Here is a 25,318-nt window from a genome sequence, read left to right as displayed (position 1 = left end):
TATTATTTTCAGGTCAAAGTTTGTTAACTTAAAATATTAAGGTTATATTTGTTTGTTTTAAATAATTGAATAATCATATTGTTCATTCTGCAATCAGAAATCATGAAAATTAATAATATGTTATTGTAAATTTACCATGGCTTGCCTCCAAACACTGATAATTCAACAATGTTATACACATCCCCTTGCATGTATTATTATATTTTGGCAAATTGAATAAATGCTTTCAGTTCAATTCATTCACCTTTAACAGATTTCCCCCCAAAATCAATGCAGGGGGCCATGTAGGCCTGAATATGACTTATTTCAGTCCCCCAAAATGATTTCCTGCCTGAAGGAAGTTGAAGAGTTAATTCAGAGGATAATGAGGTTGAATGTGGGCGCGGATTTCTGATCGATAGCTAAACCTTGATTAATTGAACGCAATAGGAGGGGAGGGAGGATCAGAAACGGTCCAATGGCTTTATGCTAGATGCAAAACAACAGAGCACCTGGGGTCTCCTGCGCACCTGCTGCTTCTTGAACCGGCCACGTACAAATTCTCTTATGCGTACACAATGCTCACCACCCAAAAAAACTCAATTACAATGCTTCCCGTAAGTCACTGTCATGACAACACAAGAAGGGAGGGGGGGGGGGGGGACAGCATTGCGCTGAGCGTACGTGCAGAAAACAAACCTTTTGAGCAGTGCCGTGTATTTAGAGAACACAAAACCATGATGACTGATAAGGGCCCTAGCCAACGGGATTGCCCTCATTTCCATGAGCAGAGCCAGCAGGGCTGAATTCTGCTGTCGGCTGATCGCAATCTCTGCCGCAGCTGGCCCGCACTCACCCCGACTGTATCCAATGAATTAATCCTCTCTCTCTTACCCACAATGTCATGCAAATCGCCAGGCCAGTGTCTGAGTTACCGAGAGGGAAAAATCATAATGCCACTCGTTTAACAGGCTTGGTGAAGTCATGGATCTGGACTATTGTATTCACAGCGTTCAGACAAGTGAGCTGGGAGGGGAAAAAGCCCCCTGGTAGCATCATCGCCATATCCACGTCCCATCGGAGTCCAGAGAGAGAATTGCCGCTGTATGTCCCTGAGGGAGGCTTTTGTCTGCTCCTCTACAGGAGCGAAGCATGAAACGGCTGCACCGGTTTCTATCACACTGCACACACACCAGCAAATGGTAGCGCAAGCTAGGATGAATGTGTCCTCTGCGTATCCGCGGATGCCTGACACCGCAGGACACCTCATTATACCAAGCAATCCTTAATCTAAAACAGGGCTGCTCGACCTGAGACCGAGGCGAAAAACGGTCCCTCAGTGGCTAGGATAGAAAAAAAAGTGTTTCAGTTTGGCGTGCCTCTCTTCAAGACAAAACACAGAGCTCCACTGGGGGCCATAAAGGACCGCTGATGGTTCGGTGATGCCTCCCAATTACAGAGTTAAAGATGGAGGATCCCATCTCTGTTGACGGTAATGAGCACATGAGGGCTGAGGCAGATGGATAATGCTCACATCCTCTTTCTATGTAATACACTCTGTCTCTGAGCTTGAGCATTTGTATTGCGCAGTTACGAGAGAGTGTCAGGGGGTGTAATATCACGTTTGTGCCGATTGTATTTTAGGCCCTGTCTTTGTTTTTGAGTCAGCGAGGCAGGTCATTAGGCGCGACAGTTTCCTGTAATTTGGGCAAGAAGCCGTGCGCCCACCCCCCGACACAGGGGTAAAAAGGAACAAGAGCGGCCTACAGCACTACCTTCAGATCCAATCACAGACAGCAAAGGAAAACGCTGTAGCATTTTGGCTGGCTCAAGAGCAATGCCTCAGGCCAAAGTGGCTCAGAGTTTGTGTGCTGAAGAAGAACAGCAGGATGCTAAACCTTATAGCAGGGCACTGAGGCAAAATCTCTGTTTATTGGCAAACTTTGCTAAGGGGCTTTCTCAAGTGTCTCCTTAAAAATCAAAGGAGATTTTTGTTCTCAAAAGTGGCCCACATTTCCACTGACTCGAGAGTCAAACGATGATGTAGCTGATCTAACTGTGTCACAGAATAACATTTCTACAAACAATCTTGACACACCGCAATCTTTGCTTAAAGCTCATTTGTGTAGTTTAGAAGGTATATAATAGAATTCTAGGATCTGAAATAAAAGAAGCTGCAAATTACTTGCAAAGGAACATTTTTACATCAGTCTTGCTTTGGCAGATCTCTTCTGCATTGATGAATTTGATGGTTTGAGGTAAAGGTTTGCGTGGGATGGATTTCCAAACCCGCTAGAATCGGTCATGCCTGAAACATTAGCCGCTTTTCCACCGTCGGGCCCAAAGGTTCTAAGAACAGTAAGGAACGGTTCCAGTTGTATTTCCACTTGAGCCTGGTATGGCACGGCACGATTACAGACCATTCTTGGCCCAGAATTCTCAGCACAGTTGGCTACCGTGCTGGTAGAATCCGTGAAGTGATGTCACAACTCAGGATTGGTCACTTGTCTGTTGCCTGGCTACCAGTTTCTCTATAGCTGGTTAAGTGCGTAGCTATTTGAGGGACGCAAACACAACATAATAATAATAAAATTAAAAGAAATACATGATTATCCTCCATAATGGCTGCTATTTATATCCCATATCATCTGTAAACTCTTGAGTCACTAAGGCAACAACTGACGCATTTGTATTACATTCCAAAGAGTGGCCATTATAAGCCCCACTGTGGAAAAAGAAACCATATCTATACCAGCTGGGCCGGATCAGCACTGAATGGAATGGTTAAGCAAAGAGAACAGTTTGGCCCAACAATGGAAAAGCTGTTTTTTACATTTCCATAAAAGCCAGAAAGAAGTCAGTCTCTGTCTGGTTAGATTCTGTCGTGTTCTGGAGTCACTGACTAGAGTTCTTCAACCCTGCTCCTGGTGACCCGATGTCCTGCAAAGTTTAGCACCAACCCTAATCAAAAACACCAGAAACAGCTAATCTAAGGTTAAAAATGACTTGAAAATTGCAGGCAGGTATGTTGGAGCAGGTTAGAACTAAATTTAACAGGATAGTAGGTCTCCAGAAACAGGGTTGAAGACCTATGTCATACTGTAGATGTATATGGAACACTAAACTGGAAACACTTTTATGAAGGCAAGTGTCTAAATCTGACTTCTAAAGCTTAGTGTGCAGCAATATTTAATGTTCCACCAGGAAACAAAAGCCATGTTTACAAGTTCCAGGACTAGAGCAATGAATACTTTAGAAGAGCAATGCTGGATTTAAAAATTGTGTTCACAGTTAAAAAAAACTTTAAAAGACATTTAAGTATTATGTTTAAGGCACTTAAGTTTAATTTTAAAAAGATGTGTTCACATATTTACCCATGGGATACAGGAAAAGTACTATTTTCTGAGCTTGGCCAAACATTGGGATTCCTAAGTGATTTCATTTGATTAGTTGTCTATCCTCTCACATCTTTAATGGTAGATCAGGTGAAGTACCTCACTAACAAAGGAATACCTGCAGCATATGCAGATAAACATGAAAGTACAGATAGTCTGTCATAGCATGTCAGCCTGTTATTGTAGAGAGTAGAGACAAAACAAAACTGTGACTGGACACTTCATATGTCAGTCATACGACCTCTTCCTGACTAAATAGGTGTTCTTGAGCCAATTGGAGTGGCTATAGATCCCAGGCCTTATATCATCAGGCAAAGGTCTAGATACATGAGACTAGAGAAGATCTGACTAGGGACACAGAGTCAACTAATACCTTTGAACAATTAAACTGGCTTTGATGTAACAGTCAAAAATGTAAATTAACAGGTTTAAATACATAACAGACAAACTTCTAGCTAATTGAATCTCCATGAATTAGAATTTTAAATGATTTGAATTGAAAGCTACAATAAGTTATTAATGATAAATGCAGTACCGACACTCCTTTATTTTTACCTTTAGCGTACCGCCAGTTTTCCTTGAGTACCAGCACTTCCGACATGTTGCACGTACGGAAGCCTGCTATACCCTCCTTTCTTCAGGAACTCGTTTTGAACCGAGCATCGGGAGTACCGGCACTTTTATTTTTCCACTTTAAGCACTGGGTGTCAACTAAAGGCACATCACATTATGCCACACTGGCTATGTGTAGGGTAGACAGACAACATTGTTGATTATAATGGGAGCAATTTAGTTTTGTGGAATCAGTTTAGAAAGACTTTGTTGAGGATTCTTGTTCATCAGCTTCAACATCAGCTCAGATACTGTCTGATGGAAATGACATTACAGCTGATCAATAGTCATACGGACACATTAGAGAGTCTGGAAAATTGAAATGGTGCTGTCCCAAGTGACATTTTTTTCTCATAAATAGGTCTGATGGCACAATATGAATTTCTTTCATTCCTGTACAGTACAGCTGGGATGAGAGAATTTTTGTCAAGTGTTTTCCTCGTGTCATGATTAATTCAGCTTTCACCAACTGGCTCCATTCCATCTGGACAAGCAAGACAGGCATCTTCGAATCTTCCAAATGACTCTGCTATTTATTTTTGTCTGGTGAGTGGCGAGAAAAAATTTCTCCACCTCTAGGTGGCAGGGTGCTCTGCTCTCTGTTGGGAGAGAACCGCAGAAGGGAGGAGGGTGAGGACAGGGGGATTGTGGGATTGTTTTTGGGGGCAGTGGAGGCAGTCTGTACCAGCCTGACTCTACCCTGCTACTGTTTGTGCACCGGCTCAAGGTTAAGGCTGCTGCTCAGAGGCCTGTCAGCATTTTCCCCAGATAACACTCAACTCTGCCTTACTGGGGACCTTCGGCCTGTGTTAGTTCCACCTCCCGGCCTTCATTTTAAAGGGAAAGTGCAGTCAAAAAAAGCTGGTGCAACTTCGAAACAACTGTAACTGACTCTTTTGCTGGGACTGGGAAAAATGAAACTGGGCTTTTCTATAAAGAATACATCAGAGTAAAGGACTGTATGAACCTAAGCCGAGTACAAATCGTGATTAATTTATCACATCTCCGTTGAGGCCAAAAGCTGAGGCTGTGTCTGCCAAAGAGCCGGAGGGCCTGTGGCCATTTCCTTTCGAGTAGATTATCTGAAAGCCTGGCACAGGCCCCATCTCCTGCCAATGTCTCTATGGACAAGGAAGCTGTCAGGCTGGCTCTCAGATACAGGAAGGCAGAGGGGGAGTGCTGGCACTGGAGGGGGCACCAGCAGAAGCCTCATTCCAGCTTGGCCTAGGAGAACTTAGGGGCCAAATGAAAGGAAGGAGGATGGTTCAACAATTCCAGGGCCATCTGGCAAGGCAGAACCACTCAAGACCACCAGGCAGTTAGATTAAGTGGCATATTGAAGTAATATAAAATTTCCTTGTACTATCTACCTTATTTTTCAACCTGGAAGTAAGGTGCAAGATTTCTGATTTATTAGGGAAATAACAAGAAGAATATCAAAGTACAGTAAACTGTAAAACTGTTAGCGCTACAAACTAGTGTGTTTATAATTAAGACAATACGTTAAAATATCATGGTAAGAAATACCAGTTTGCAATATCAAGCAGCATAACAAGCTGTTTTGTACAGCAAAAAATAACTGGAATGACATTGTTCCGGAAGCCAGATGCATTAATTAACATATTAGAGATGTTAAAGGGGTCATATGATGCTTTTTAATGTTTTCCTTTTCCTTTTGTGTGTATTGTACAGCTGTATCTGTTTGTGCATGTATAAGATCTGCAAAGTTACATACTCAGTGTCTCCCACAAAAGGGATTTACTCTATCTAACAGTGAACACTGTTACAGATCTGCCTAAAACGCCTCGATCGAAGTCCAGATATTACTTCTCGGAATGTCTAGGTCACGATGTGACATATTAACATAATGACCGCCTAAAGGCATATACACAAAGAAAGAAGATGAGGCTCCAGTGTATTGTAATGTCCTAGAGACACTGTTTGGCCGTCTGAAAATGGATGAAATTAGTGGTTAATATTTATTTATAACGCTACAGTACAACTCAAAAGTTTACTTATGAACAGCGCATTTTATGGAGGACAGCTTCCTGAACCAGGGAGAATACAATGCCGGGTATACAAACCTAATTAAATTAGAATATACATTTCGGTATGTTTTTTTTAACTGCATTTTATGTTGTCACTTCAGGACATAAAGTTGTAATAGTGAAGAAGACAAACTGAACCATTATAACATTGTATCTGAAAGGCCGTAAACACGGAAGCACGGCACTGTCAGCGTAGGAGACTGACAGGGAAGAGAAGAGATTGTTGAATAAAGTCATTATTTTTGTTTTGTTTTTGCACACAAAAATTATTCTCGTCACTTCATAAAATTGAGTTTGAACCACTGCAATCATGTGGACTATTTAAACATGTCTTTAGTACCTTTCTGGGCCTTGATGGTGGTAATTAAATTTCTGTCTATGGAGGAGTCCGAGAGCTCTCAGATTTCATCCAAAATATCTTAATTTGTGTTTCAAAGGTATAACAGGTTTGGAACGACATGAGGGTGAATAATTAATGACAGAATTTTCATTTTGGGTGAACTAACCCTTTAATTATCGATATTGGATGTTGAATACTCATTTGTTATATTTTTACATTTAGTTTACCTTTGTCGTTATTTAACACTCACTTCAAGTTATTCTTCAAAATTACTAATTATTTAATAACACTGTTAAATGTAGTCTTCTGCAAATCTCAAAATAAATATCTGTTTTAATATTGTAGATTATAATGTTGTGATGCCTTAATTCAAAATGCATCACAACATTATAAAAAAAATTGCACACATTTAGAAACTATAATTGAAGATGTCATAGATATAATAAAACGGAGATTAAGGGTGAGTTAAGTAAGGGTACTTCCATAATTTTCATAAGACTTAGAATACATTGACATTAGAGTACTTGATCCAAGCTTGATCCCTGAATCAAGCAGTTGCTCAAACAAGCAATTGAAAAAGTCATTAAATTGCAAAAGCAATTACACAGCCAGAAGTGGGGATGAGGATGAGCTCAAGGCAGTGATCAAACACAGGAGAGGGAAATGCCAAATCCATCTTTTAACAGGCAGGAATTTATTTGGAACTGTGGTTTCATAAGGTAACATCTACTGAGCCTCAGGGACAAGGCCATCGACTCACTGCAAGGAACAACGAATCGAAAAAATAATACAATTACTGCTCTACAGCCTTTCTCCCTTTAGCTCAGGACAATTTGTGTTCATCGTGTCTCTGTGTACCCGTTTAATCAAAGTTGAAGTGGAAAAACACAACAGCACAGCAAACACGTGTGAGATTCAGCTGCAGGGTCATAACATGTAAAATCCATGACAATTTATCTTAAAAAGCTTTTAATGCTAGCGCTATCTGGCTTTATATGCTTTTCAGAACAAAAACAGGCCTCTGGATAGTTAGCAAAACACAAACGGAGAGCATTTTATTGAGCTGAACAGACACTGTGGAGCTTGCAGTGCTGCTCGGTTTATTAATAATAATCAGAGTCTCATCCACCCTGTCCAGAACATTTACCTTATCTATCCACCTCTGCAGGAAACCAGCTCTCCATCCCTGGACACTAACACTAACGTCTGCTTTATATCATGATCATCTCTATAAGATTAGCTGAATTAACATGAAAGCTGAATGGATGTAGATGGATACAAGATACCAAGGTGGTTGCGGTGCTGAGTTTCAAAATAGGGCTAATTACTATTCTGATCATCAAATAATCGGTTGATCATTTCTTTGACGAATTTAATATCTTTACCCAATGCTATCTTTCAAGCAAATGTGCAAGCAAACTGAAAACTATATAAAGCATGCTATCTCTTGAGAGCAAAAGATAAAAAATGTTGTTGCGCCAACATAGCCCATGTAAAACTTTATGCTAATGACCATCTTTGAAGTGTTTAATATGGAGCATTTTGGACAAGTTGCATTGTACACTTTTTTTTCTACTGCGGCTCACTTTGTGCCCTCTGGCTTTTTTTTTTTTTTTGCTTTTTTTTTGCAAAAGCCTGCCCCCCTCACAGATACAGGTTTTTACTGCAATGTGACAATGCAATAAGACAAAAATACAAAAAAAAAAAAATGAAACTAAAAATAAAAACTAATACAAAATATATATATATATATATCTATATATATATAAAAACTATAATAGTATATGAATAAAAATAACAAGAAAACTGAGACTCAAACGGGCCAAACACCAAAATGCAATTAGCTTCTGCATGCAGGCATTTGTTGGCACTTTTTCAAGCATGATATTAGTGTGCAGTGGCTGTTTGGGGCCCTTTGGGAGTCTTGTTGCCATTCCTCAGGAGTTTACAGAGAGTCTCCATCTCAAGACTTTGACTTCCAGGAAACGGTGCTAGTGCTGTGCATTACAGTACAGCTGAGCAGCTTCATCTGCCTGTGGCTCTATGAATACAGATAGAGAATGAGAGACGTTTCCCCTGCAATCCACTTCCTTAGGACAAATCTGACCCGAATAATGAAGTCGCCACAGTCTCATGTTAGAGAGTTTTGTTGCCATTTGCCCTGCAGAGAGTCGCTTGCAGAGGAACACAGGGATGTTTACACAAGAGTGGCCCACAAGTCGGTCATTAATCATCTGAGCAACAAAATTCTTCCGTCCAAATGGCCCCTGCAATACAGCAAAGCAAGCCCAAGAATACAAAACCACCCCCCGAGGAACTGTAACAATGCAAATGACTTTTTCTCTGCAACGAAATGGATGTGATTCCGCAATTAAGTTTGTTTTTGTGTAAACCAGCTATAAACTGCAGTTACTATGGATAACTCTTTTGTAAATGGACAGATGCCACTTTAAGGGATGGTTGGCATAGTCTAATAGGAGCCATTAGTATATTTTGTGTGTGAGAAGAGATTACATGGCACACAGCAGAGCACTCTGACCTGAAACCCACCAAAAACAACACTCAACCTAATAAACAATCATGACCTCTGACCAGATCCTACTGCCTAGTGTCCTGACAGCTGGCGGGAGATGTGTACCATGCCGTGTGTGTGTATATGTGTGTGTATCTATGTCCAGACTTTGGGGGGGGCTAAGGGGGGAACAGCTAAGTCTGTCTGGACCCTTCCCCCCCTCCTTTTTTCTAATGCACCCGGCTCTCCCTTAACGCCAGGGGGTCCTAAAGCCGCTTTGGCCAATGTAACCCCAGTGTCTTTCTCTGTCTGTCCGGGTAAATCCAGACTAAAACAATATAAATAAATCAGCTCTGAGGGTCTGATTGAGTGCAAGGTGAGGTCAGGGCAGCAGGTGGCTATGGAGAAAAGTAAAGCCCAAAAATACAAACGGAAAACAGACATTATATAACAGATATTTCAGATTGTTCTGACTCTGAGTTCTAATTTGCTGAGCCACAATCAAAGCGGTTGTAAAATGCCAATAAATACAAACCTATTAATGTGCCAAGATGCTACGTTGCCTGGCAACAATGTTACTTAGTGGAAGAATGTGTCCTGTCTATGAATATACCTTTTAAACAATCACAAAAATTAATGTGACCCCAGTGCCTGTCTATTTTTCTGGGTAAATTCAGACAAAAACTTTTTTTTTTTTTTCAAATCAGGCTGCTCTGAGGGTCTGAATGGATGCAAGGCGAGGTCAGGGCAGCAGGTGGCTACAGAGAAAAGTAAAGGCCAAAAATACAAACGGAAAAACAGACATTATATAACAGATACTTAGTAGAAGAATGTGTCCTGTCTAAGAACATACCTTTTAAAGGGCACCCACTTATTATGCCCCTTTTCACAAGACGTAATATAAGTCTCTGGTGTTCCCAGAATGTGTCTGTGAAGTTTCAGCTCAAAATACCCCACAGATAATTTTAGTTTGTCAAATTTGCCCCTATTTGGGTGTGAGTAAAAGCATGCAGTTTTTGTGTTTGTCCCTTTAAATGCAAATGAGCTGCTGCTCCCCGGCCTCTTTCTAGAAGAGGGCGGAGCTTTACCAGCTCGCGCTTCGGTTGCTCAACACTAACAAGGCTGGAGAATCTCACGCAGCCAAAATGATGATTGTCAGTAACGGTGTTCAGCCTTACATTGTTCAAACTGGAGTCGAACACTGATGGAGAGACTCAGGAAAATGTTACAACTTTTTAGAATGCAACTGGACATTTCTGAATGGTTAGTGGATAAATGCGCTGGCCTTTACAAATAAACGTATTTAATGTCTTGTCTCTACAGAAAACGTACACTGCTCTACAAACGTATGGTTATAAAGTATATAAACTAAAATAGACGACAGACATCTGGTCTCTAAGACAGCAATAGCTTTAGCCGCATTTGTTGTGGAACTGGCTAACAGGCACATCGACTGAAATGGCGATTTGCTCAAAAATCATAAAAAATAAACAGTGTGACACTTACTACTTCTGGAGGATCATGAACATTTGGTACAGATCCATCCTTGTGTACCAACTTTTTAGCAAATCCTGCCTTGTATTGCCCCTGGTTCACAAAGCAGTCTGGAGTGAAATGATTTGCGCAGACATAAACAGATTTAGGTATATTTTGTAGCGCATTATCTTCAAAAATAAAACTAATCCACTGCATCCTCAGTGACTCAGATGTTGGGAGAAATTGAAGAGTCTTATGTTCAGTCTTGCATCCAAAAACAGAACACTGGGATTGCTCATGAGACATTGTCGATGCTACAGCTACTCGAGCGCAGAGAAAATGTTGGACGGTGTACAACTCACTGAGGACGGAGACTATTGTAATGCAAGGCTGTCAGTCAGCGGCCGTGGGCGGGGCCTTAGCAGTGTGACATCACACTGCTCAGAGAATCAAAACACTGTGTCTAATGAGACTGCTTTGGTTTAATAGGGATTTAAAAAAAAAAAAAAAAAAGAGAGTGGATTTTTATCACTGTACGGTGGTTGTGTTCACATTCTCCAGCGAAAACAAAAGGGAAAAAAAAACAAAATGGAAAAAATAAAATAAAATTCACACTGCCCACATACTCTGGTCTGGAATAACCACAAAAACAGACAAGCAGAGTGATACAAGCTGTCAGATGTTCCAGTGCTGTTATTAAAAATGTCATACCACCCAACAAATTAATGTGATGTAATTTTTTTATGCTAAAATTATTTTAACGCTAATATTTAATGCACACCAAAAGCGCACATAAGCTACCTCTGAGTCTTAAGCAGCTTGAGTACCAAAATGACTGACTTACTGCGCTTGAACGGTCAAACATACACAAAATAATGTCAAAATGCCCGTCTTGGTGAGTGTCCAGTTAAACAGTCAGTTTTGGTATCAAATTAGTTGAGAAAGAGAACGCATTATTTGTAACAGTATACTGGATCCGTGCATTAACACTTAAAGTGACAGAAGTCTATCCTCCTGCTGTCTGTCATGTTAATCAAAAAGAAAATCATTCTCTGCTCTTAACTGCAAGTATTAATCTGTACTTCATTTTAACAATGAAGACTATCCAGTGTTATTTTACATTTGATTACTTTAATTTCTGTAGTATTTCTTACCTGAATATACTGTATACTTGCCTAAAAAACTTAAGCCATGTTTATTTCATCTCTTTATTCTATTGCATTTATTTGTGAGGTTGTTTGAAATTAGTTTATTTGTTATTATTTTATTAGTTTTTTAATAGTTTATGAAAATAAAATTTTGCATTGAAGAAAAGTACATTTTTTTATATATATATATGCTGTCAATATAGTTCTTGGAAAGAAAATCAGAAAAAAAACACTGGAACCACTAAGATTTTTTATGTTTTTAAAAGAAGTTTTGTCTGCTCACCAAGGCTACATTTATTTAATAAAACATATCTAGTAAAAACAGTAATATTGTGAAATATTACTACAATTTAAAATAACTGTTTTCTATTTGAATATATTATTTCACAAAGTAATTTATTCCTGTGATGGCAAAGCTGAATTTTCAGCATCGTTACTCCAGTCTTCAGTGTCACATGATCCTTCAGAAATCATTCTTATATGCTGATCTGCTGCTCAAGAAACATTTAATGTGTACAATTGTACAAAATATTTGTGTACAATATTTTTTTTCAGGATTATTTGATGAATAGAAAGTTCAAAAGAACAGTGTTTATCTGAAATCTAATCTTTTGTAACAGTATAAATGTCTTTACTACCACTTTTGATTGATTTAATGCATTCTTGCTGAATAAAAGTATTAATTTCTTTCATTTCTTTTCAAAAAAAAAAAAAAATTTAAATTCTTACTGACCCCAAACTTTTGAACGGTAGTGTATAATGCTACAGAAGCTTTGTATTTCAGATAAATGCTGTTCTTTTGAACTTTCTATTCATCAAGGAATCCTGAAAAAAAGTACACAACTGTTTTCAACATTGAAAATAATCATAAATGTTTATTGAGCAGCAAATCAGCATATTAGAATGATTTCTAAAGGATCATGTGACACTGAAGACTGGAGTAACGATGTTGAAAATTCAGCTTTGATCACAGGAATAAATTACTTTGTGAAATATATTTAAATAGTACACAGTTATTTTAAATTGTAATAATATTTCACAATATTACTGTTTTTTACTGTATTTTTTATTAAATAAATGTAGCCTTGGTGAGCAGACAAAACTTTTTAAAAACATTAAAAATCTTAGTGGATCCAAACTTTTGGACTGTACTGTATATACAGCTATGGAAAAAATTAAGAGACCACTTAACATTGATTTCTTAACTTGGAGTGGTCTCTTAATTTTTTCCATAGCTGTATATATATATATTATATTTATTATATAAAAATCGGACATTAGAATCAGCCAAGAAAACTGCAATCAGTGCACCTCTAGACATAACTGACTGTGTTACATGAATACTCACCAAGAAAGTCATTTTGACAATTTTGTGTGTACTTAGCCACATAATCAATGGAAAAGAACTGAAATTGGGATTACGCGCTGTCAGAGAGGTGGCTTTCTGAGCGCGTGAGTAGTTCACTTATTGAATTTATAAATGTTAAGCATGTCACACATATGCAGCCTACTGTAACAGTCATGTGTCCAGTCTACTCTTTACTGTCTGCATCGACCTAAAACTTGGACTTTTTGTAATCTTTTGGCTTATTAAAATCATGCAGTTTTCGCAAGTTATCGTTATCGTTAGCGATATTTAGGTAATTTCGATATATCATGCAGCCCTAATATGAACTATGGCATCTGGTACAGTATCACATTATGGTTGTTTGCCAGTGACAGACAACATCATTTTTGTGTTTCCTGTCATGAAGGGGGTGAAGAATAAATGCACTTGTCTAAAGCGCGCTGTCCCATTATTCAGCACATCACCCAGGCAACAGACATCACGTCGCTGAGTCTGCTTCTAGGTAGCAGCAGATATCAGTCAAAGCCATGCAGACAAATATGCATGCCGTAAACATACACAAGATCACCTATACAACCTGGCTGTGAATGAGGCGAATGAAAGCCAGCAAGAGGAAGTCAGGCATTATCTTATGGCAAAGCAGACAAAGAACTGGAAAACAAAGTAAAGTAAGCTGTGGTCGAGAGCTGCCGCAGTGCACGCCTTTTCCTCATGGTTTGCCTAGGAACTAGACATGTTCCTGCTTTCCCTCCGCTCTAAAACTTGAAAAAACTCGTCAAACAAGACACCTTTAATTGGTGTGACAACTGTAAAACACAAGGAATGCTTCATGTGGCTGTCTTTCTCAGTCGGCTGAATGGATTGGTTGGCACTTGGCAGTGGTCCAAGAAGTGCGTGTGAGCATATGAATCAACAGAAGCAGACGCGATTAAATTGATGACATCACTCAGAGAAAGAAGAAACACTTCCTCCATCGTCTCACCTGTCGAACCACCTGCGGAGAGCCACCAGAGGCACAGACACACCCTACTATGCCCCAGTCTCACTCTTAGCACTACAAACAAATCTCTCTCTGACAGTCAGACTCCTACAATGACAAGCCCTTACACGCTCCACCTGCAGCAAGTCATTTTGTAACAAGGGCCTTTTTTTCTTTGGCTAGACGACAGTAGTAGTCATGAATACAAGACATTTCCGGATGGGGCAAGAAATAACAGTAGGACTAATGATGTGTCCACAATAAAGAAACTCTAACAACATGTACCAAGTTCATAGAAATGTACTGTATTATTCGTATGTTTCTCTTAAGCTCAACAAGGCTGCATTTATTTGACAAAAATACAGTAAAAACAAAAATATTGTTTACAATTAAAAAAATATGTTTTCTATTTTAATAAATTTTAAAATGTAATTTATTGCTGTGATGGCAAAGCTAATTTTTCAGCATAATTACTCATAAAAAAAGTTGTCTGATATTTTAAGATAAAAACAGATATATAGTTTATACTTAGTATTAATAAAATAATACACAGATGCATACATGCATACACTGGACAAAAAATTGTGCATCACATCCAGCTAATAGCCATTACTAACTACCATTTTTATACTCTCATGCTTTTCACAACAGAGGGAGATCAATAAATATATATATATTACAGGATATGAGACACCATTGAGCTTCATTAAGGAAGGAAGGTCTTAATAAGGAAAGCTTCATCAGTGGGGAGGAAGCAAATTAATGATTATAAAGCATGCTGATGGTGAGGAGCAGAAAGAGCAGCCTGAAACTTAATTTACTTTCACCCTGCATCATACAGGCAATGTTCTAATTAAAAAATGATGATCTGAGAATAAAAAAAGACATGCTCGGACATGAGGTTTCGTGTAAAGCTAAACTCTGTGCCTCCATGTTAGCCGCAGTCAGTTCGGCTGGATATGGACAGGGTTCGAAACTGATTGTAAGGGTAGACATGGAGGAAAGCACCTGCTCTGCTAGTCGGTCACACTCCAATGGCTGGACACGGCTCACTTTCCCTCCATTCTTCCATACGTTCATCCATCTGCTCAACAGAACCTGGACCTCACAGCTGATTGCATTATTGGAAGGAACACATCAACACTGGAGCAACCAGAAGTCAAAGCAATGAATCCGGATTGCTGTATGCTTTATTTAGTGCTTAATAATATTAGTTATGACAGCAAAACCAAGTTTTCAATGCCAAACATTTCAACATACCAAGACTTATGCCAGTTTTCAACTCGGAAGCTTTTATATTGATGAAGCCGTGATGTATCATAATTTACACGCAACCAGGACAACAGAGATACGACGAATATGGCCGAGGTCGTCAAAAGGGCAAGTGAAGACAATGTAACAAAAGATTTCTATTTTAAATAAATGCTGCTCTTCTGAACTTTATATTGATCAAAGAATCGTGGAAAAAGTATCATGGTTTTCACAAAAATATTAAACAAAACTGCTTTCAACATTATGGTAAAGGATTAGGGCCAAGCAATAAAAAAAATAATCTCAAGATTAAAGTTGTTAAATTTAGAGAAAAAAGTCGAAATAAAATGTTGAGAATAAACTTGTTAAATTACGAGAAAAAAATAAGTTAAATTATGAGAACAAATTCGTTAAATTATGAGAAAAATGTCGATAAATTTCGAGAAAAAAGTTGAGATAAAATGTTGAGAATAAACTCAAATTACGAGAAAAAAAGTTGTTAAATTATGAGAACAAATTCGTTAAATTATGAGAAAAATGTTGTTAAATTTAGAGAAAAAATTTGAGATAAAATGTTGAGAATAAAGTCATTAATTTACGAGAAAAAAGTTGTTAAATTATGAGAAAAATTTTGTTGAATTTCGAGAAAAAAGTCGAGATAAAATGTTGAGAATAAACTCATCAAAATTACGAGAATAAAGTCATTAAAAAAGGTGTTAAATTATGAGAACAAATCCGTAATTTAAACGAATTTGTTCTTGTAATTTAACAACTTTTTTTAAAATTAATTTAATGAGATTATTGTCAACATTTTATCTCAACTTTTTTCTCGAAATTTAACAACTTTAATCTCGAGATGGTTTTATTTTTTTATTATTGCTTGGCCCTAATCCTCTTCCATACAACATTTATAATAATAAATAAATAAATGTAAAGAAATGTTTCTTGACCACCAAATCAGCATAATAGAATGATTTCTGAAGGATCATGTGACACTGAAGATTGGAGTAATGATGCTGTAAATTCAGCTTTACCATCACAGGAATAAATTACATTTTAAATGTATTAAAATAGAAAACAGTTATTATAGTTATAGTTATTTTGAATTGAAATAATATTTCACAATATTACTGTTTTTACTCTTTAATTAAAAATGCCTTGTTGAACATAAGAGACTTCTTTAAAAAAAACAAAAAAAAAAAACAACCCCAAACATCTGAACGTAGTGTATATCAATAATAAATAGTCTTCATTTGAAAGGCCTTGGAGTCAAAAAAGTAACTTATAAACAACAAAGTTTGTCTTTGAACACATTTTATAATGCAATACAATACTGTAATATGACATATATATTGATAAAACTACAGTCAATTCTGAATTTTGAAAGTTTTTTGTCTGGAGTTTACAGAAGCAGCATGACAGCAAATCGTTGTCTCAAGGCCTCTAGCTCGGCTCAATAAAACAATGCTTGGTTGGAAAGTAGAAGGTCAGCTAAGCTCTTGTTGGACAGAAACTATTTATAGTCCAATCTGAATGACGCCAAGCCAAAACCCACGTAGAGCCTCCAAAATCACGTCCGCTAGAATAAAGCTACTCTCTTAGCCTGCTATTTACACATCTGAGGCTGAGGTGCACATTCACATGCAAAGCATCACCTTTTCCCTTCCTTTGAGGGGCTTGGAGAGGGAGAGAAAGGGTCCCAGCAGGGGCAGCAGCCCTAGATTCGGACCCATCCCAAAGCTCTTAGCTCCTCAATGAATGCTGAATGAGCTCACAGCGGCTATTTGTGTTCAAGACGATGAAAGCCAGGAGAACTGCTGATCCACCAGACGGTCAAGACGTACACGTCCCAATATGAAGTTTCAGTTTGCGCATTTACGAGACAGAATCATGATGACACATGACAACGGGTTACAATGAAAGCAGACGAGCTTCACCGCAAAATAAAATTATGACGTTGTGATTTATTGGCAGGCAATAATGTAACAAGGAGCACCCTTTTATCACATATTACAGTGGAGACGATCAGCCTCTGAGCTCTTCTAGGAATAGAAAGTACGCATGATAACAGTAGAGAATGCAGTGCATTAGGGCAGTAAAGGTAAGGATCCAGACGCCAGTCCGTCAATGACTCACGCTCAAGAGGGTTTACTCAGACCTTCCTGAATGCGTATGAATGGCCTAACAACCAAATAGTTGATTAGGGAGTAAAAAATGAGTAAATAGAGAGACACAGCTGCCTTTTTGCGTGCATCTGTAGCTTCTATAACTGTATCTACCAGCATGCAAAAAATAGAGCATTTCCTATAATAATGGTTATTGGGAGTGTCCCACTGACAACTATTACAAACTTGGGTCATATTTTAGATTAGGGTCCAATTCTCTATTAACTAAGTATTAACTACAACTTTTGCCTCAGTAAATGCCTAATTACTGCTTATTGTTGTTAAGTATTAGGTATGATTAAGGGACACAGAATATTGTCATGCAGAAGGCAGCATTAAAGGGTTAGTTCATCCCAAAATGAAAATTCTGTCATTATTTACTCACCCTCATGTTGTTCCAAACCTGTAAGACTCTCGTTCATCTTTGGAAGACAAATGAAGATCTTTTTGATGAAATCTGAGAGCTTTCTGTCCCTCCATTGACTGCCTTTGCAAGCATCAAAGTAGTTGTTGCAAAGGCAGTCAATGGAGGGACAGACATTTCTATGATTTCATCAAAAAGATCTTCATTTGTGTTTTGAAGATGAACGAAAATCATACGAGTTTGGAACAACATGAGGCAGAGTAATTAATGACATAATTTTCATTTTGGGGTGAACTAACCCTTTAATATATGCTTTCTAAGTAGTAACAAACAGCCAATATCCTAACAATATGCAAGCTAATAAGCAACTAGTAAAAGGTGAATTTATCTTGGCATAGTTAAATAACGAGTTCAGTACAGGGAAATGACATACAGTGAGTCTCAAACCCCATTGTTTCCTCCTTCTTATATAAATCTCATTTGTTTAAAAGACCTCCAAAGAACATGCGAATCTCAACATAACACCGACTGTTACGTAACAGTCGGGATCATTAATATGTACGCCCCCAATATTTGCATATGCCAGCTCATGTTCAAGGCATTAGACAAGGGCAGCCAGTATTAACGTCTGGATCTGTGCACAGCTGAATCAACAGACTAGGTAAGCAACCAAGGACAATAGCGAAAAATGGCAGATGGAGCAATAATAACTTACATGATCCATGATAACATGATATTTTTACTGATATTTGTAAATTGTCTTTATAAATGTTTCGTTAGCATGTTGCTAATGTACTGTTAAATGTGGTTAAAGTTACCATCATTTCTCACTGTATTCACGGAGGCAAGAGCCGTCATTATTTTCATAATTAAACACTTGCAGTCTGTATAATTCATAAACAACTTCATTCTTTATAAATCTCTCCAACAGTGTGTAATGTTAGCTTTAGCCACAAAGCACCATCAAACTCATTCAGAATCAAATATAAACATCAAAATAAATACCATACTTGCGCAATTAGACATGCTGCATGACGAACACTTTGTAAAGATCCATTTTGAGGGTTATATTAGCTGTGTGAACTTTGTTTATGCAATGATAGAGTCAAGAGCTCGGGAGGGGGCGGAGAGCGCAGGCAATTAAAAGGGGCCGCAGCCTGAATTGGCGCATGTCTAATTATGCATAAATATGGGCTACCTTGAGGTGAATACATTTTGGTATGTATATTTTTGGTAACACTTTGTATAGGGAACACATAAAACTATTAACTACGACTTTTGCCTCAAACTCCAAATTTACTGCTTATTAGGGATGTCCAGATCCGATCACATGATCGGAAATCGGGCCCGATCATGTGGTTTCAGACTCGATCGGAATCGGACATTACCTCCCGATTAGGACTCGGATATATATGTATTAGGGGTGCAACGGTTCTCGGTAAAAAAAATCGAACCATACGGTTCTCCACTACGGACCGCACTTGCACTGCGGTCCATCTCGAATGACGACGCATCTATTGGTTAATATGGTTTGTTTAAAATAGCAAACAGTGACAAAACAGTCACTCTTTGTAAACTGTTAACTGCGAGTGCCTTCTGCTGTAATGTCCAGTCATTTACGCCGTCATCACCCGGGTGTTAACAGCGTGCGAGCGCAGGTGAGACCTGAACAGCACACGTTGCTGTCTGTATTTAAACTAACTCGTTTAAGCCTTGCTGATTTAAACCTTAAAGAACAAGACGCGAAAGAGAACTCGCACGCGCTGTGAGAAGATTTGTGTGCGCTCATCTGAAGCGCGCACACGCTTATTCCAGTCAGCGCGCAAATACTGAGTTCTCTTTCAAGTCTTGCGGTTCGGCGGACAAATTCATACAAAAATTATGTCAACATGCCCGTCTTAGCGAGTATCCTAGCAAACATAGTCGGTTATAAGTGAACGTATATTAGTCGAGAAAGACAGCGCATGTGGAACAGTATATGTACTGGATCGTGCATGTCTTAAAGGGAAAACAACTATTCCTGCTGCCTGTATTTAATGTTAAATCAAACAACAAACAACAAAGAAATCACTCACTGCTCTTGACTGAATAGTTTTTGTAACTTCAATAATGATTAATCTTTATTTATTTTATACAGTAAAGATAATATGCAGTGATATTTTATATTTGATTACTATTTGAAAACTGAATACCTGAAAAACCTGAAAAGCACTGTTCCTGGATCTGATTTTTCACTCTTCTTTATTCTTTTTTATGTAGGCTATTAAGTATCGGATCGGGACTCGGTATCGGCAGATACTCAAAATCAAATGACTCGGACTCGGACTCGAGGGCAAAAAAACGTGATCGGGACATCCCTACTGCTTATTAATAGTTAGTAATGTAGTTGTTAAGTTTAGGTATTGGGTAGGATTAAGAACGTAGAATAAGGTCATGTAGAATAAGGCATTAATAAGTACTAATAAAAAGCCAATATTCTAGTAATATGCATGCTAATAAGCAACAAGTTAATAGACCCTAAAATAAAGTTACCGTTTTTTTTTTTATTTATTTAATCATTATTTAACCAGTATAATAAAAACTCTTAAAATCTCTTTTGCGAGAGAGTCCCAACCAAGACAAGCAGCAGCACAAATTACACATAAAAACATCCACATAATTTGCATATGCAATAAGCATGAGCATATCTCTTTGTTTCCATTTTCCATTTTTGTTTGCACATATCTATCTTTGTTTCCAAAACTCAATGCACCAATAGCATCTCAAATATTGTGTTCTGGTCATTCTGATATGTCGGAGGCCAAGCCTGCCATCAAAATGATTGGCTACTTGTCTGACACGCAATAACTTCCAGACATAAGGCATCTGTCGTTGATCATTTAAAAAAAACAAGAAGGTCGTAAGGTTTGCACATGCCCAATTTTATTATTCGTCTGGTCACGCAGACAATTTCCAAGCAACTAAGCATTAGTCCACTGATTCATAAGTAAACACTTGAACTGGCTTAAATACAAACATCCTGTGCCAAAAATGAAAACCAAAAAAATAAAAAGGCCACGGGAGAGACCAAGAGTCTTTTCAGAGAGACAGAGTTTAATACGCAGCTGCATTAGGCCCAGTAGCACAAGCCCACCTTTTGCTTTTACGGTGTGAAATGTGAGCTCACGGCAAGCGCCTGCTCCTCCTGATTGACGACGCTAAATCTGATTACATGCCAATACCTCACCCACAAACACACTGGGCTCCTTTTTACACCCTGCCCCTTTTAATATCCACATAAACACACTCTCAGACACCTGGTGTTTGTCTGCCTTTCAATGGGGAAGACGTGGGCTTAATCTTGCCGATTCATATTTCAAGTGTCAATGAGATGAGGAAGTAGAAAATGTCAAAGGGAAAAAGTCGAAACCAAAATCAGCTTAGCCGTGTCCTTTAAAGCACAACAGCACAATACAGCGCCTCATCCTGGAGAGGATTAGAGCCAATAGTGCCCACCAATATATGGAGCTCACAATAAAACAAGAAAAAAAAAGTTATTTTTCTCTCTCTGTCCTCCTTTGCGCTAATTCTCCACCTCTTTCCTTTCCTCCCTTTAAGTTCCCAAGGAGTACTGCACGGACTCACGTCTGAGTGGCTGGCAGACATCCAGACTTCAGTAATGCACTAATGAGTATTTGGAGACTCCCCTCAGCATTGCCGACGCCATTTGGGACATGAAAAAGGACAAAAAGAAGAGGGGGAGAGGAGGGGAAAAAAAAGGGAGAGAAGAAAACATTGGCTGGCCTGCTGGCCTGACAGATAGAAACTACAGTGACTTACTGTCACGCAGTCCACTGACGCTTATTTACAACACTGACAGACACGTATGTTTAATGTTTGCGATGTTACATTAGCAGCTTGACATATGCCACCGCTAAAACACACTAAACAAACACACACCACACAAAAGAACAAAGACGTGGTGATCGGCGCCAGAGCAGCAAACATAAACCGCAGACGGGGACGACGTAGACCATGACACGCTACACTGAGAGCTTCAAAAATAAACAAAAACCTCATAAACACACTTGAAAAACCCAAAAGCAGCGAAGCGGACCAATGCAATTACAGCCCGGCTTATCAACAGAGCTGGAGAAGAGGATCAAAACACAAGGAATAAACAAGTAATGAAGGAAAACAGAATGAATCACACAGCGCATGAGTCATGAGCTTTATTTCTTCCTCGCTTCAACACCTTGTCTCATTTCAGTCCTAGTTCTCTCCGTCTTCCAACTTTTATTATCTCCAACTAGGGCAAAAAGAGTTTGAGCCATTTCCCCTTTGTTTACGTTATACCATAAGGCCAAAACAGCATAACAGACCAAATAGTCATCTTAAATTAGTTTTTTGGCACTATTATTGACAGGGATAACAAACTTATTTTATCTGTATTAGGTAGAAAAAAAAACAAACACATTTATCATGTTTGTTTTATAATTTAAATCCATTTACTAAATAATGTTAGCTGTTTAGTTAGCATTAGCGCTGCTGTTCTGCGTGTACTTCAAGTACTGATACCACAGATGCTGCACTGCACAAAGAAGCAACTTGGATATCACTGTTCATGATTTTCTCCATCAGATTTTTACATTTTGTGTATGCCATGCCAATGTTAATGCTCATTGTTTTGTCTTTCTGATCTTTTCTGGTTGTTCAGTCGTTAAAGTTACTGATTCTCCTGCTATCTCCACTGGTAACTAAAACATGATAAGAAGCGTGTTAGCAATTAGTGTGTTAGCAATTAGCTTGAGGATTCTCTCCAACATTAAGTGAAACACTGCATTTATTTTAACAAGGTGAAAGACACTGAGGGGGCAACCTGCACCATATATAATTAAAAACACTTTTTATAGAAAACTATTATGAGTACAGTCGTCAACTCATGTGAGTGACAGCATTCAGATGACTCTTCACAAACCACAATTTATTTCTAGACTTTTTAAATTATCACCAAACTACTGAATGCTTTTAAATGTTGAAAGGGCAATACAAGAATTACATTACAGCAAAATCAACACCTGAACATTAACCCAACTATAAAACTAGAACTTTTAAGACATTTTTCCTATGCATTGCTAAACCTGGTCCCTAAACCTCAATCTCATTCAATGTCTGAAAGTCCCCACCCTTTAGGGAAGAAATCTTCGAACATCACATGAACAAAAAGGAAAACGGGTCTCATCGCATCTGCTTGTGGGTCAAGTGTTAGCAGGGTTGTCAAAAGTACAGACTTTTAAAAATGTGACAATACCAGCATTTCCCCTAGCATTTTGAGCACTGTTGAGTGAATTCTTAAAGGGTTAATTCACCCAAAAATAAAATTTCTTTCATTAATTACTCACCCTCATGTCGTTCCACACCCATAAGACCTTCGTTAATCTTCAGAACACAAATTAAGATATTTTAGTTGAAATCCGATGGCTTCATGAGGCCTTCATAGGGAGCAATGACACTTCCTCTCTCAAGATCAATAAAAGTACTAAAAACATATTTAAATCAGTTCATGTGAGTACAGTGGTTCAATATTAATATTATAAAGCGACGAGAATATTTTTGGTGCACCAAAAAAAAACAAAATAACTTATTTAGTGATGGCCGATTTCAAAACACTGCTTCAGGAAGCATCGGAGCACAATGAATCAGTGTGTCGAATCAGCTGTTCGGAGCAAAGTCACGTGATTTCAGCAGTTTGGCTGTTTGACATCAGCGATCCGAATCATGATTCGACACACTGATTCATTTATGCTCCGAAGCTTCATGAAGCAGTGTTTTGAAATCGGCCATCACTAAATAAGTAGTTATTTTGTTTTTTTGGCGCACCAAAAATATTTTTGTCGCTTTATAATATTAATATTGAACCACTGTCTCACATGAACCGATTTAAATATGTTTTTAGTACCTTTATGGATCTTGAGAGAGGAAATGTCATTGCTCCCTATGAAGGCCTCACGGAGCCATCGGACTTATAAAATATCTTAATTTGTGTTCTGAAGATTAACGAAGGTCTTACGGGTGTGGAACGGCATGAGGGTGAGTAATAAATGGCAGAATTTTAATTTTTGGGTGAACTAACCCTTTAAACATCTCTAATTGGCCATAGTGTTCATTTGCTCAACAGATAGGTCTGTGATTGGCTACAATGATCATCCCTTCAAAAACAAGTTGCAAATAGACATCTTTGATGCTCAAAATGCTAGGGGGAAATGCTGGTATCGTCACATTTTTCAATCCATTCTGACTCAGTACCCTAGACAGCGATATCCATGGACTTTTAAAGTTATCAGCTAACCAAGTTTATTGTTGGTGATTTATTCGATTTTAATACCTGAATGTTAGTAGAAAGGCGAAATCTAGAAGTTTTTTTTATTTATCAGTCTGTATGCAATGGACATCAGTTAGGCTCATCTTTAGTAGCTCATTTGAAGGCATCTTGAGTAAAATAACTCTATTGTTTATTTGTCTATTTAACAAAACACACACCATAGACCTGAACTGGAAACAATTTGATCCGGTTTTACAGAATTCACAAGTTCGTTGTGCACAAAACCCCCTATTAAAGAATTAGAACTTTTGCAAATTCAAATTCTGGCTTCTATTGGTCAAAACGGAAACTATAAAACTACAATGCTGGAATGAGCCAGCAACTGAGGAAGGTGGTCTGGAGAGGGGGATGGGCGAGACGCATAATCTTAAGCCCCTCAGACGCCGCTCTGTTCTGGATGAGGTCTTTGAGCAGTGGGCTCAGCAGGAACCGCTGACACATCAGCAGACTCATGCACACTCCACCATTACAATGAGCTAAAACAGCAGTGGATACATCTTTATGTGGATCAGACATGAGGGAAGAGCCTGTTCGGGCTCTCTGTGGACAACATCAATCATTACATCAAAATTAAGACAGATTTAAGAAATGAGAGTAAGGCTCTGTTCACAGGAACCCTCGGACCAAATACAAAAACATAAAAATGGTGAGTTTCTCGTTGAAATTTTTAGTAGGAACTGCAACAAAATATATGGTTGGAAATGAATCACTCTCACTGATATAAGTTTTTTATTTTTACTCCAAAATTTGGGCACATTTCTGTGGATAAAAAAGGTCTATTGTCTATTGTCAATAGTATAGTTATGCTTGAAGCACCGCACACACATGTCATTTTCAAACCAAACATTTTTCTAACAAAACTAAGTGAATCCACATGACCAACTGTTGCAAAATCTGCATAGGAAAATGTGACTGGTCCAGTTTTGCAATTTCATACATATGATATTTAATGCTGCAAGTGACACAAATGTGCAAAAATAGATTACATTTTTAATTAAAATAATGCATATAATATATTGCAATATTTTAATAAAAAAATAAATGTTTTATATTTTAATATTTAAATATACACATATTATATACGTATGATTTTATTTAAATTACATTTTTAAAATGTTTACATTCAAAATATACTGTACTGGCTGGTAAGTAATCATATTTCAAATGTATTTTTACTACTGCAAAGTGCCATCACTGACTGAGACTCTCCATGTCACGACACACATATCCATCTAATCAATAATGAAACTCGTTGATTATCTTCATTATCCGCCTTTATTGATTTTATGGATTTGCTGTTGCATCCCTAGCTCCTTCATCTACATGATCCTGTATGTTTG

General features: G+C 38.2%; 1 protein-coding gene across 1 annotated transcript in view; it reads right to left on the bottom strand.

Annotated features, from left to right (window-relative positions):
* The window catches only part of bmpr2b (bone morphogenetic protein receptor, type II b (serine/threonine kinase)), a 90,933-nt gene that overhangs the window by 49,699 nt on the left and 15,916 nt on the right, over positions 1-25,318 (bottom strand). The gene's annotated exons all lie outside the window — the stretch shown is intronic.

This window comes from Chanodichthys erythropterus, chromosome 14 (genome assembly GCF_024489055.1).
Source record: "Chanodichthys erythropterus isolate Z2021 chromosome 14, ASM2448905v1, whole genome shotgun sequence".
Classification (NCBI taxonomy): domain Eukaryota; kingdom Metazoa; phylum Chordata; class Actinopteri; order Cypriniformes; family Xenocyprididae; genus Chanodichthys; species Chanodichthys erythropterus.
This window is presented reverse-complemented; position numbering and strand designations above follow the sequence as displayed.